This window comes from Dendropsophus ebraccatus, chromosome 7, assembly GCF_027789765.1.
Source record: "Dendropsophus ebraccatus isolate aDenEbr1 chromosome 7, aDenEbr1.pat, whole genome shotgun sequence".
NCBI classification, from domain to species: Eukaryota; Metazoa; Chordata; class Amphibia; order Anura; family Hylidae; genus Dendropsophus; species Dendropsophus ebraccatus.
Genome location: NC_091460.1, coordinates 58,520,287 through 58,535,152, shown reverse-complemented (window position 1 = coordinate 58,535,152; position 14,866 = coordinate 58,520,287). Strand labels below are relative to the sequence as shown.

At 42.6% G+C, this 14,866-nt stretch overlaps 1 protein-coding gene across 1 annotated transcript in view; it reads left to right on the top strand.

The window, feature by feature from the left end:
* The window catches only part of LOC138796818 (gamma-aminobutyric acid receptor subunit alpha-2-like), a 132,550-nt gene that overhangs the window by 27,106 nt on the left and 90,578 nt on the right, over positions 1-14,866 (top strand). The gene's annotated exons all lie outside the window — the stretch shown is intronic.

Here is a 14,866-nt window from a genome sequence, read left to right as displayed (position 1 = left end):
AAAAAAAGAAAACTGCCATGTGTGAAACCAGCATAAAGCTTGTTGAAAGGCAGCACACAGTTCTTGATCGAGTATCGAGTTATTTGAATAGCCCCATACCTAAGCAAATACTATACTCGATAGAGCCTGCTTGCACATCTCTAATTGTAGCCCTTTTTTTTTTTTTTGAGGAAACATCCCTATAGAAAACCACTTTTTGATGTAAGTGTTAAAATGGTCTAATGAGATTTAAAAAAATAAATAAAATAAAATTCTTACTTTCCCTGCCCCGTTTCTCCTTATAAGCACGAGCTTTATATTACAAGTTTCTTGAAGTAGGCTTGAAATATAAGTCCTCCTCCAAAAACCAACCCTAGTTACAGTCATATTGTAGCTGATATGGACTGGCCCAAGAAGTGCATACCTCTTGATATATCCTATTCATTGGAGGCTGCTGAGCGGCAGCCTAAAAATTGTACGCAAGCTTCGAGCTACAGTAGATTTTACGCCTAATTTTTAATGAATCATGGTGAAAATGATAATAAATATTGCGCACGGGGAGGACATGCCTTTACTATTGATACAGCGACATTCTTAAATCGATTAGAAAAAGGAAAGAAAAATGTAACACATTATTAGATAAGAAAAACAGGTATTTTTTTCTTTATTTTATGGCCAAATTTTGTATTTATTTTACTGTACCTAAATCTGTTCCCCTTGAGTGCAAATCTGTTACAATGCTCCGTGAGTTTTGTTTTTTCTTCTTTTGAAAGGTCTGTGGAAGCTTGAGCTTGATTGACGTGTCTTGATTGATTGACACGTTTTTAATATAACTGTGTAACTATAAAAGTCATTAATTCTACTATTAACTTTATTTCCCATGTTGTTATGGGGATTACATCCACCAGTATTGAAGAGAGAGAGAAAAAGAAGCGGTTGCTTCGGGGCTGTCCAGAACTGGGAAATTTTCACACAAACAACCAATCAGTCTACTAATGTCTTCTGAAACGGAAATTGTGAGTTTGTTGGACTTCAAGTCATAAAAATACATTTAATAAAAAGCTTTTAATTGCATTTATGTGGTGGAATCCTGCGGGGTTTATCAGCTAAAGCTACATAAAAATAGTTGGCTTAAGTCATGTAACAAAACGCTACAGCATGATGTATAGGCATTGCTGTTAAATTTCAGTCTTTACATTATACCTAACATGGAGACTGTTCCCTGACACAGAAATTGTTCACCCCAAGGGTAGAAGTGAATCGACTACCTACCTCCTTTATTTAGGATATAAACAGTAAATGGTAACACATTATGAGAGGCTTATTCCAAATAGATAACAGCAGCAGCACTCACCCTATTAGAAATAGACGCTTTATTTAGGGTCGGGTAAACAGGACATTGTGCAATCCAATAAAAAAGAGCTATGATTGTTTATTTATTTATGTAGCGCACACAGATTCCGCACCTCTTCACCTATCTGTATGTTTTTGGGTGTGGGAGGAAACTGGAGTACCCAGAGGAAACCCACACAAACACAGAGAGAACATACAAACTCTTTGCAGATGTTGCCCTTAGTGGAATTTGAACCTAGGACTCCAGAGCTGCAAGGCTACAGTGCTAACCACTAAGCCACCGTGCTACACGTACTTCATTGGATCACAACATGTTATAAGAGGCAGCCATTGAAGTGTATTGAACCTTCTTTGGCCTTCAGCATTTATATATTTCATACATTCCATTAGTTGAATGTGATTAAATTGTTTAGTGGGATTATTAGCCCATGTGTACAGGATAGCTTTTTAGTTGCTACACATTAGCTAGAAACATCCCAAATTTTTTGGTAGACCAGGGAAGCAAGATAAGCATGCTGTTGTGTTCCTGGAACCAGTTCATTAGTATGAAAACTTTGTGGTGTGGTACTTTGTCCTGATGGAAATATATTTCTGCCGTACAGTAACCAGCTGCCATGCAGTAATAAGACAAATTGCTTATGTGAAAGCTATGGACCCCTGTGGAAACTTTTTTTTAATTCTTATTTTGTACATATGGTGTCTCCATAAGTTTTTATTAAAAATGTTGCTTACTTGCCTCTGCAATGTATTAAATAAGTTTTAAGAGTTATATTATAAAATAATGAGTTTTTTCTATGCCTTTATGATTCTCCCCTGAAAACTGCTTTGTGTCTGTTCTCCTTTGTTTCTCCATCCAATGTCAGCTGTCCTCCATGGTTTCTTTCCCCCTATTATGTGAGCTGGCCTTTAACCTCCTCCCTACTGTTATCTCTAACACTTAGAGGGATATTTATCAAAGGGTGTAAAATATATTCACTGGTGTCAACTGCCCACAGCAACCAATTACAGCTCAGCTTCCAGCTCTGGTGAAATAAAAGAGCATCTGTGTTGTTTTCTGTGGGCAGTTTAGACTACTGTATATTTTACACCGTTTGATAAATCTGAGCCTTAGAGAGCAGAAAGTTTAACTTTTCTTATTTGAGCCTGATTAGCAGTTAAATGGTAGGAAATATGTAATGAAGAATATTTAGAATGATGTTTCATTTTGCATTTAGAAAACAAATACACAATTATTGAAAATAAAAATGTCCCCATAGCCCTACACAACAGCCATGTTACATCGGCTATGAGGATGCAACAGTGCTGTGTAAAATTGGTGGTCTTTCTGGGTGTCAGTTATTACTGGCTATGATATGGCAGCTTTGTTACCCAGACATTAGAATGACCTCAATCCTCTCCTGAATACCCTAACAGAAGTTTTACAATTATTGTGTTGATAATTTAAATCATAATAGATATTGTAATTCTGATTTGGCAATCTATTCCTGAGACAATTCTGTCTTAAATATACTACATGACCACCTTTCTATTGGAAAAACTTGCCCTTAAACCAATATGGCAACATTCAAGATAACAGCCATATTCGTCACATAGCCTAAAAGATAGACCTCCTCAATAAACTTTTGTCACTGTATATAAGATTAGCAGCCGTTTATATGCATGATGGATATGTTTCTCCATCAGTGGTTGCTACAGGGAATCTACTCTGGTGCAACTTCCTTGGGAGACAAAAGCCAATCACAGGTGGAGCCCATCTGTTTTCAATGTTTTATCTTCAAGAATTGCTACGTTTCAAGGATATCTGTTAGTTAACTATACATTAATGTTAAATTAATTAGAGTAGATTGGTCATCAAGACAGAAAATCTAGAAAAAAGGCAGACTGGGATGGAATAATTCTCGACGGTTTCAAAATTTGTTGTCTGATATCATAACTAGTGTGGAGTGAGCACTAAAATGCTCAAGTGCTATTTACTTAGTCAAGCATTTTTCAATATTTCAATTCAACGAGTAACAAACCTCATTAAATCAATGGGAGACACAAGCATTTAACCAGGTAGCCTCTGCTGGGCTAAGCGGAGGGTGATTGGTTCACCTTCAAGTGATGGGTAAAATTTAATCTCTAAATATCACAAATATCACTCATAGCTTATTCTTGAAAAACTACCCTGAAGATATAACCTCTTTTATTTACACAACACAAAAACACATACAGTTTCACATTTCTGTAAAAAACAAACAAACTAAAGCTAAAACTAGTTATGGTAAATGTATATTTCAGACAGGTCCGCATAGTCATACCATAACTAAGCATGCAAAGTACTTCTACACACACAGTGTTCTTAAAAAAAGATGCAAGCATTCTTTTGGCCTAGGATGTTGCTGGATCTCCTAAGTGCTGATAAAAATACACAGATCTATTGACTTTTCAGTGAATGATGGCTTTTTTTTCCCCAAATCAATGCTTACTTCACGTCTCAAATGCCAAGGTGACCAACTAAATAAGTGATGAATGTGTTGCACAGTGCATCTACGGGCCTCACATTGATAATATCAATATAATTGTTAATATTAATTTGATATATCTACAAATTGTATTAGTATTTTCTATTTTATAAAGATTTAGGTTGATATTTTGTACATATTGCATAGTGGTTTGTAATGTAACTCTTTGGTAGAATTTTTAGTATATATAATTAAGGCTAAAAAGGTTTTTTAGGAAAAGTATGAAATGTCTGGTTTCATTTCGGCATTGTATATAATACCTAGACATTACCCCAAAGGAAAATTACTTTTCTGGAAATGTATGAAAAGGCCTTTATTGAAGAGAGGAGTTATAAAAAGGCCTTTATTGATTACTATTCAGGCAACGTACAAAAAAAAAGTCATGAAAAGGCATTACCTCTGGTTTCTGCTGCTAAACTAGGGAGCTAACTGTAAGTGCTGTTATTTCCACTACCATGCAGCCTCCAGGTACTGACCCAGCCTGTATGTCTGTGTTTCTTCTGCCTGGTTCTGTGTCTTTTCAGTCAGTTTTACAGTGGCATAAAAATTTCACCCTATGGCTATGTTCACACAATATTTTTTTCAGCTCTGTTTAAAATGACGGCCGTCATTTTAAGTCTAAAATAACAGACATAATTTAGCTGTCTGGCCTCCCCTTAGTGCAATGACGGCTGTTGGTACATTATTCAACTTTGAGTTTACTAATTGGCCTTTGGGTGCGTCGTAATTGAAAAGACTATTCACTCAAATAGTAAAAATGGAAACTGATTTTAAGCAGGAGTTTAATCTGAACTCTTCTCACTGGTTATACTATTGGCAACTGGCTCATGCGGCTAAAAATGTTGCAAATATAGGGTTATTTCAAATTACTAATATAGAACTATAGAACTAGAGTATTTGGGTACAATTAATAAGGTGGGGAAAGGTAAATTGCGGAAAATTCCTGGTATATTTGTTGGACAAAAGAGCACGAAAAATTCAATAATTAAAAGGGGGGGGGGGGAATGGGAAAAGGATATTGGCACTATCACAGAATCAGAATGGGATAATATATAAGGTTATATAGAGCACTCCTCCATTCATAAAAGTCATCAGATGATTCAATTTAAAATCATTAACAGACTCTACTATCACCCAGCCTTCCTGCAGTAAATGTGGGTTAGATGGCGCAGACTATTTACATATGCTTTGGCCCTGTGATACAAACATATTGGAGGAAAGTAGCAGAAGCCATCACTGCTAGAATAGGGTAGTGGTGCCATACTCTGCCAGCTGCGTCATTTTAGGATGTTCTTTATCGATCCCCAAACATTCACACTGTATTTTAAGAGTTCTTTTATTGGCATGGGTGCTCATTTTGGGAAGGTGGAAGGATACGTTGTCCCCATGTATTGATTGATGGTTGAAGCTGATCAATAGGATACAGTGTTATAATTATGAGTGTTATAATTTATTATTACTTTTTTGTCTTTTTTGGATGTTAATTGACATTTTCTGTTATGGTCTAAATCAGGGGTGTCAAACTCAAATACAGAGTGGGCCAAAATTAAAAAATTGGAGAAAGGGCCAACCTTAATATTTAATGAAGAAAGCATGCAGCGTTTCTTGCACTGTCAGAGCAGCGTGCAGCGTTCCTGGCACTGCCTGTCCTAAAGTAAATGTCCCCACATGGTAGTTACCCATTATTTCCCTCAAGCAGTAGGTAATCCCATAATTGTGCCCCATGTAGTACCCCCCGCCATAGTGCCCCACATACTAGTCAGGCCTACTATTAGTGCCTCACATAGTAGCCAGCCCTATTGATAGTGTTCCATATAGTATCCAGCCCCCAATAGTGTCTTATATAGTAGCCAGCCCTCCCAATAGTGTCTTATATAGTAGCCAGCCCTCCCAATAGTGTCTTATATAGTAGCAAGCCCTCCCCAATAATGTCTTATATAGTATCCAGCCCTTTAAATAGTGTCCCATATAGTATCCAGCCCCCAATAGTGCGTTATATAGTAGCTAGCCCTCCCAACAGTGTCTTATATAGTAGCCAGCCCTCCCAATAGTGTCTTATATAGTAGCAAGCCCTCCCAATAATGTCTTATATAGTAGCAAGCCCTCCCAATAATGTCTTATATAGTAGCCAGCCCTTTAAATAGTGTCCCATATAGTATCCAGCCCCCAATAGTGTCTTATATAGTAGCTAGCATTCCCAATAGTGTCTTATATAGTAGCCAGCCCTCCCAATAGTGTCTTATATAGTAGCCAGCCCTCCCAATAATGTCTTATATAGTAGCCAGCCCTTTCAATAGTGCCCAATATAGTAGCCAGCCCTTTCAATAGTGTCCCATATAGTATCCAGCCCCCAATAGTGTCTTATATAGTAGCTAGCCCTCCCAACAGTGTCTTATATAGTAGCCAGCCCTCCCAATAGTGTCTTATGTAGAAGCCAGCCCTTTCAATAGTGCCCAATATAGTAGCCAGCCCTTTCAATAGTGCCCAATATAGTAGCCAGCTCTCCCAATATTGTCTTATATACTAGCCAGCCCTCCAAATAGTCTCTTATATAGTAGCCAGCCCTCCCCAATAGTGTCTTATATAGAGGTCAGTCCCTAAAATAGTTTCTTATATAGTAGTCAGCCCTCCCCAATAGTCTCTTATATAGAAGCCAGTCCCTAAAATAGCTTCTTATACAATACCACCCATCCCCCATAGTTTTATATAATAGCCAGCTCTCTCCAATAGTCTGATAAAGTATCCAACTCTCCCCAATAGTCTCTTATGTAGAAGCCAGCCCTCCCCAATAGTGTCTCATATAGTAGCCAGCCCTCCAAATAGTCTCTTATATAGTAGCCAGTCCGATACCTAGGAAATGTGTCAAATGTAAAGTGTTTTGATAGTTAAACCTCCAATTTTGGGTATTTTATAGATTACCTTGGCATTCTACACAATGCCTCATTTCACATGATGACTGTAACATATATAATAAATGAGTTAATTAGATTGTCACATGAAAAATGAATCTGAAACTAAATATAAGAATTAGCTGAACACCAGTCCCACGCAGTCGATGTGTATAAATAAAATTACACCCACTCAACTGCTGTATTATTGCTGTGCAAGGAGACAAAAAAAAATGCATCAAGCTGTCTGCTTACAAGTCAGGTCACAAGTGAGATAATGATCTAGTCTAGGTTCTCTTTTATAGCGTATTCCAATAAATCACGACTAAATCATTATGTCACCAGTGACCTTAGACCTTGCATTAGTTGACATGTCTGCATTCAGCACACACAGGAATGGATTAGCAAAAAGGAGAATCCGTATTGCAGAAATAAATAAATAATCAGGTATTCTATACACAGGCTAAGGACATCGTAAATCTTTGTCAATGCAATTTGTTACGACTAGAAATAAATATATTGCATAAAAGTAGCTGACGCTTCAGCACCCAAGCAGGCGCAGCCTAAGCCTTCTCAGATAAGATTCAGGGAAAGAACATATCCAGAGGCTACTACCACTCATGTGTGCTCTTATCATATAATACCTCTTCACCCCTGAGGAGGGTGAATATTAGAATTAAAAGCACTCACACATGAATTTCCAGGCCTCAGGTGCTGTTTGGGTTATGTTCTATATTTTTTTTGGTTGCCCCTTAGAGTCAGAATAATATAGCAACAAAGTGTGAGAAATGATGCATGCCTATGTATAGACTACATTTCTGCATAAAAGTGCATGGACTGCCATAGATGCACCATTGTATATGTCGGCATACCTTTCTGTCGCTGTCTACCAAAATTATACAGTCCATTTATAATGTGAGCCTACCATTTAACACTTTGATTACTTTGATTTTGTAGTTTTATCTATTTCAGCTTCATTCCGCAGTGGTATTATTGGAGGTCTGTCTTTTTTATTTTATTCCTTTTCATTCCTGTAACTGTTTTGCCTTAATGTATTTTTATTTTATAACTTTTTTAACAAAACACAGCAATCGCTGAACTCAGGGAGACCAGCGACAAAAAAAAATCAGATGGAGTACTCACTAAAGAGTCTCCACTGATGCATTGCCCCCTATAAATTTAAATATGCAAAAGAAGGGTCCGTGGAGTCTCAGTTACGAGTCTCAAAACACGGGAATAGCCAGATATCCCTCCAGGGGAGGGAAGCCTATTGCCAAGGGGGTACCTCCCAGTGGGGAGATCACCAAACCACCCTGATACATAGCCCCTTAAGTCCCACTCGGTTGCGAGTATTGGAACATAATTAGGGAAATACCAGGGTGGTCCCTTATACGTCAAAGTCTAACTCTGTGGCGAGTATTGCGACATGACAAGGGTTTACCAAGGCAGGCATCCATCCACAGACGATCGTTTCGGGGTAGTTGCCCCTCGTCAGTGTGGAGTAGGATTCTGGCTAACAGGGGCAATGAAAAATAGACCAACAAAACACAGCAATCGCTGAACTCAGGGAGACCAGCGACAAAAAAAAATCAGATGGAGTACTCACTAAAGAGTCTCCACTGATGCATTGCCCCCTATAAATTTAAATATGCAAAAGAAGGGTCCGTGGAGTCTCAGTTACGAGTCTCAAAACACGGGAATAGCCAGATATCCCTCCAGGGGAGGGAAGCCTATTGCCAAGGGGGTACCTCCCAGTGGGGAGATCACCAAACCACCCTGATACATAGCCCCTTAAGTCCCACTCGGTTGCGAGTATTGGAACATAATTAGGGAAATACCAGGGTGGTCCCTTATACGTCAAAGTCTAACTCTGTGGCGAGTATTGCGACATGACAAGGGTTTACCAAGGCAGGCATCCATCCACAGACGATCGTTTCGGGGTAGTTGCCCCTCGTCAGTGTGGAGTAGGATTCTGGCTAACAGGGGCAATGAAAAATAGACCAACAAAACACAGCAATCGCTGAACTCAGGGAGACCAGCGACAAAAAAAAATCAGATGGAGTACTCACTAAAGAGTCTCCACTGATGCATTGCCCCCTATAAATTTAAATATGCAAAAGAAGGGTCCGTGGAGTCTCAGTTACGAGTCTCAAAACACGGGAATAGCCAGATATCCCTCCAGGGGAGGGAAGCCTATTGCCAAGGGGGTACCTCCCAGTGGGGAGATCACCAAACCACCCTGATACATAGCCCCTTAAGTCCCACTCGGTTGCGAGTATTGGAACATAATTAGGGAAATACCAGGGTGGTCCCTTATACGTCAAAGTCTAACTCTGTGGCGAGTATTGCGACATGACAAGGGTTTACCAAGGCAGGCATCCATCCACAGACGATCGTTTCGGGGTAGTTGCCCCTCGTCAGTGTGGAGTAGGATTCTGGCTAACAGGGGCAATGAAAAATAGACCAACAAAACACAGCAATCGCTGAACTCAGGGAGACCAGCGACAAAAAAAAATCAGATGGAGTACTCACTAAAGAGTCTCCACTGATGCATTGCCCCCTATAAATTTAAATATGCAAAAGAAGGGTCCGTGGAGTCTCAGTTACGAGTCTCAAAACACGGGAATAGCCAGATATCCCTCCAGGGGAGGGAAGCCTATTGCCAAGGGGGTACCTCCCAGTGGGGAGATCACCAAACCACCCTGATACATAGCCCCTTAAGTCCCACTCGGTTGCGAGTATTGGAACATAATTAGGGAAATACCAGGGTGGTCCCTTATACGTCAAAGTCTAACTCTGTGGCGAGTATTGCGACATGACAAGGGTTTACCAAGGCAGGCATCCATCCACAGACGATCGTTTCGGGGTAGTTGCCCCTCGTCAGTGTGGAGTAGGATTCTGGCTAACAGGGGCAATGAAAAATAGACCAACAAAACACAGCAATCGCTGAACTCAGGGAGACCAGCGACAAAAAAAAATCAGATGGAGTACTCACTAAAGAGTCTCCACTGATGCATTGCCCCCTATAAATTTAAATATGCAAAAGAAGGGTCCGTGGAGTCTCAGTTACGAGTCTCAAAACACGGGAATAGCCAGATATCCCTCCAGGGGAGGGAAGCCTATTGCCAAGGGGGTACCTCCCAGTGGGGAGATCACCAAACCACCCTGATACATAGCCCCTTAAGTCCCACTCGGTTGCGAGTATTGGAACATAATTAGGGAAATACCAGGGTGGTCCCTTATACGTCAAAGTCTAACTCTGTGGCGAGTATTGCGACATGACAAGGGTTTACCAAGGCAGGCATCCATCCACAGACGATCGTTTCGGGGTAGTTGCCCCTCGTCAGTGTGGAGTAGGATTCTGGCTAACAGGGGCAATGAAAAATAGACCAACAAAACACAGCAATCGCTGAACTCAGGGAGACCAGCGACAAAAAAAAATCAGATGGAGTACTCACTAAAGAGTCTCCACTGATGCATTGCCCCCTATAAATTTAAATATGCAAAAGAAGGGTCCGTGGAGTCTCAGTTACGAGTCTCAAAACACGGGAATAGCCAGATATCCCTCCAGGGGAGGGAAGCCTATTGCCAAGGGGGTACCTCCCAGTGGGGAGATCACCAAACCACCCTGATACATAGCCCCTTAAGTCCCACTCGGTTGCGAGTATTGGAACATAATTAGGGAAATACCAGGGTGGTCCCTTATACGTCAAAGTCTAACTCTGTGGCGAGTATTGCGACATGACAAGGGTTTACCAAGGCAGGCATCCATCCACAGACGATCGTTTCGGGGTAGTTGCCCCTCGTCAGTGTGGAGTAGGATTCTGGCTAACAGGGGCAATGAAAAATAGACCAACAAAACACAGCAATCGCTGAACTCAGGGAGACCAGCGACAAAAAAAAAATCAGATGGAGTACTCACTAAAGAGTCTCCACTGATGCATTGCCCCCTATAAATTTAAATATGCAAAAGAAGGGTCCGTGGAGTCTCAGTTACGAGTCTCAAAACACGGGAATAGCCAGATATCCCTCCAGGGGAGGGAAGCCTATTGCCAAGGGGGTACCTCCCAGTGGGGAGATCACCAAACCACCCTGATACATAGCCCCTTAAGTCCCACTCGGTTGCGAGTATTGGAACATAATTAGGGAAATACCAGGGTGGTCCCTTATACGTCAAAGTCTAACTCTGTGGCGAGTATTGCGACATGACAAGGGTTTACCAAGGCAGGCATCCATCCACAGACGATCGTTTCGGGGTAGTTGCCCCTCGTCAGTGTGGAGTAGGATTCTGGCTAACAGGGGCAATGAAAAATAGACCAACAAAACACAGCAATCGCTGAACTCAGGGAGACCAGCGACAAAAAAAAAATCAGATGGAGTACTCACTAAAGAGTCTCCACTGATGCATTGCCCCCTATAAATTTAAATATGCAAAAGAAGGGTCCGTGGAGTCTCAGTTACGAGTCTCAAAACACGGGAATAGCCAGATATCCCTCCAGGGGAGGGAAGCCTATTGCCAAGGGGGTACCTCCCAGTGGGGAGATCACCAAACCACCCTGATACATAGCCCCTTAAGTCCCACTCGGTTGCGAGTATTGGAACATAATTAGGGAAATACCAGGGTGGTCCCTTATACGTCAAAGTCTAACTCTGTGGCGAGTATTGCGACATGACAAGGGTTTACCAAGGCAGGCATCCATCCACAGACGATCGTTTCGGGGTAGTTGCCCCTCGTCAGTGTGGAGTAGGATTCTGGCTAACAGGGGCAATGAAAAATAGACCAACAAAACACAGCAATCGCTGAACTCAGGGAGACCAGCGACAAAAAAAAATCAGATGGAGTACTCACTAAAGAGTCTCCACTGATGCATTGCCCCCTATAAATTTAAATATGCAAAAGAAGGGTCCGTGGAGTCTCAGTTACGAGTCTCAAAACACGGGAATAGCCAGATATCCCTCCAGGGGAGGGAAGCCTATTGCCAAGGGGGTACCTCCCAGTGGGGAGATCACCAAACCACCCTGATACATAGCCCCTTAAGTCCCACTCGGTTGCGAGTATTGGAACATAATTAGGGAAATACCAGGGTGGTCCCTTATACGTCAAAGTCTAACTCTGTGGCGAGTATTGCGACATGACAAGGGTTTACCAAGGCAGGCATCCATCCACAGACGATCGTTTCGGGGTAGTTGCCCCTCGTCAGTGTGGAGTAGGATTCTGGCTAACAGGGGCAATGAAAAATAGACCAACAAAACACAGCAATCGCTGAACTCAGGGAGACCAGCGACAAAAAAAAATCAGATGGAGTACTCACTAAAGAGTCTCCACTGATGCATTGCCCCCTATAAATTTAAATATGCAAAAGAAGGGTCCGTGGAGTCTCAGTTACGAGTCTCAAAACACGGGAATAGCCAGATATCCCTCCAGGGGAGGGAAGCCTATTGCCAAGGGGGTACCTCCCAGTGGGGAGATCACCAAACCACCCTGATACATAGCCCCTTAAGTCCCACTCGGTTGCGAGTATTGGAACATAATTAGGGAAATACCAGGGTGGTCCCTTATACGTCAAAGTCTAACTCTGTGGCGAGTATTGCGACATGACAAGGGTTTACCAAGGCAGGCATCCATCCACAGACGATCGTTTCGGGGTAGTTGCCCCTCGTCAGTGTGGAGTAGGATTCTGGCTAACAGGGGCAATGAAAAATAGACCAACAAAACACAGCAATCGCTGAACTCAGGGAGACCAGCGACAAAAAAAAATCAGATGGAGTACTCACTAAAGAGTCTCCACTGATGCATTGCCCCCTATAAATTTAAATATGCAAAAGAAGGGTCCGTGGAGTCTCAGTTACGAGTCTCAAAACACGGGAATAGCCAGATATCCCTCCAGGGGAGGGAAGCCTATTGCCAAGGGGGTACCTCCCAGTGGGGAGATCACCAAACCACCCTGATACATAGCCCCTTAAGTCCCACTCGGTTGCGAGTATTGGAACATAATTAGGGAAATACCAGGGTGGTCCCTTATACGTCAAAGTCTAACTCTGTGGCGAGTATTGCGACATGACAAGGGTTTACCAAGGCAGGCATCCATCCACAGACGATCGTTTCGGGGTAGTTGCCCCTCGTCAGTGTGGAGTAGGATTCTGGCTAACAGGGGCAATGAAAAATAGACCAACAAAACACAGCAATCGCTGAACTCAGGGAGACCAGCGACAAAAAAAAATCAGATGGAGTACTCACTAAAGAGTCTCCACTGATGCATTGCCCCCTATAAATTTAAATATGCAAAAGAAGGGTCCGTGGAGTCTCAGTTACGAGTCTCAAAACACGGGAATAGCCAGATATCCCTCCAGGGGAGGGAAGCCTATTGCCAAGGGGGTACCTCCCAGTGGGGAGATCACCAAACCACCCTGATACATAGCCCCTTAAGTCCCACTCGGTTGCGAGTATTGGAACATAATTAGGGAAATACCAGGGTGGTCCCTTATACGTCAAAGTCTAACTCTGTGGCGAGTATTGCGACATGACAAGGGTTTACCAAGGCAGGCATCCATCCACAGACGATCGTTTCGGGGTAGTTGCCCCTCGTCAGTGTGGAGTAGGATTCTGGCTAACAGGGGCAATGAAAAATAGACCAACAAAACACAGCAATCGCTGAACTCAGGGAGACCAGCGACAAAAAAAAATCAGATGGAGTACTCACTAAAGAGTCTCCACTGATGCATTGCCCCCTATAAATTTAAATATGCAAAAGAAGGGTCCGTGGAGTCTCAGTTACGAGTCTCAAAACACGGGAATAGCCAGATATCCCTCCAGGGGAGGGAAGCCTATTGCCAAGGGGGTACCTCCCAGTGGGGAGATCACCAAACCACCCTGATACATAGCCCCTTAAGTCCCACTCGGTTGCGAGTATTGGAACATAATTAGGGAAATACCAGGGTGGTCCCTTATACGTCAAAGTCTAACTCTGTGGCGAGTATTGCGACATGACAAGGGTTTACCAAGGCAGGCATCCATCCACAGACGATCGTTTCGGGGTAGTTGCCCCTCGTCAGTGTGGAGTAGGATTCTGGCTAACAGGGGCAATGAAAAATAGACCAACAAAACACAGCAATCGCTGAACTCAGGGAGACCAGCGACAAAAAAAAATCAGATGGAGTACTCACTAAAGAGTCTCCACTGATGCATTGCCCCCTATAAATTTAAATATGCAAAAGAAGGGTCCGTGGAGTCTCAGTTACGTGTCTCAAAACACGGGAATAGCCAGATATCCCTCCAGGGGAGGGAAGCCTATTGCCAAGGGGGTACCTCCCAGTGGGGAGATCACCAAACCACCCTGATACATAGCCCCTTAAGTCCCACTCGGTTGCGAGTATTGGAACATAATTAGGGAAATACCAGGGTGGTCCCTTATACGTCAAAGTCTAACTCTGTGGCGAGTATTGCGACATGACAAGGGTTTACCAAGGCAGGCATCCATCCACAGACGATCGTTTCGGGGTATTTCCCTAATTATGTTCCAATACTCGCAACCGAGTGGGACTTAAGGGGCTATGTATCAGGGTGGTTTGGTGATCTCCCCACTGGGAGGTACCCCCTTGGCAATAGGCTTCCCTCCCCTGGAGGGATATCTGGCTATTCCCGTGTTTTGAGACTCGTAACTGAGACTCCACGGACCCTTCTTTTGCATATTTAAATTTATAGGGGGCAATGCATCAGTGGAGACTCTTTAGTGAGTACTCCATCTGATTTTTTTTTGTCGCTGGTCTCCCTGAGTTCAGCGATTGCTGTGTTTTGTTGGTCTATTTTTCATTGCCCCTGTTAGCCAGAATCCTACTCCACACTGACGAGGGGCAACTACCCCGAAACGATCGTCTGTGGATGGATGCCTGCCTTGGTAAACCCTTGTCATGTCGCAATACTCGCCACAGAGTTAGACTTTGACGTATAAGGGACCACCCTGGTATTTCCCTAATTATGTTCCAATACTCGCAACCGAGTGGGACTTAAGGGGCTATGTATCAGGGTGGTTTGGTGATCTCCCCACTGGGAGGTACCCCCTTGGCAATAGGCTTCCCTCCCCTGGAGGGATATCTGGCTATTCCCGTGTTTTGAGACTCGTAACTGAGACTCCACGGACCCTT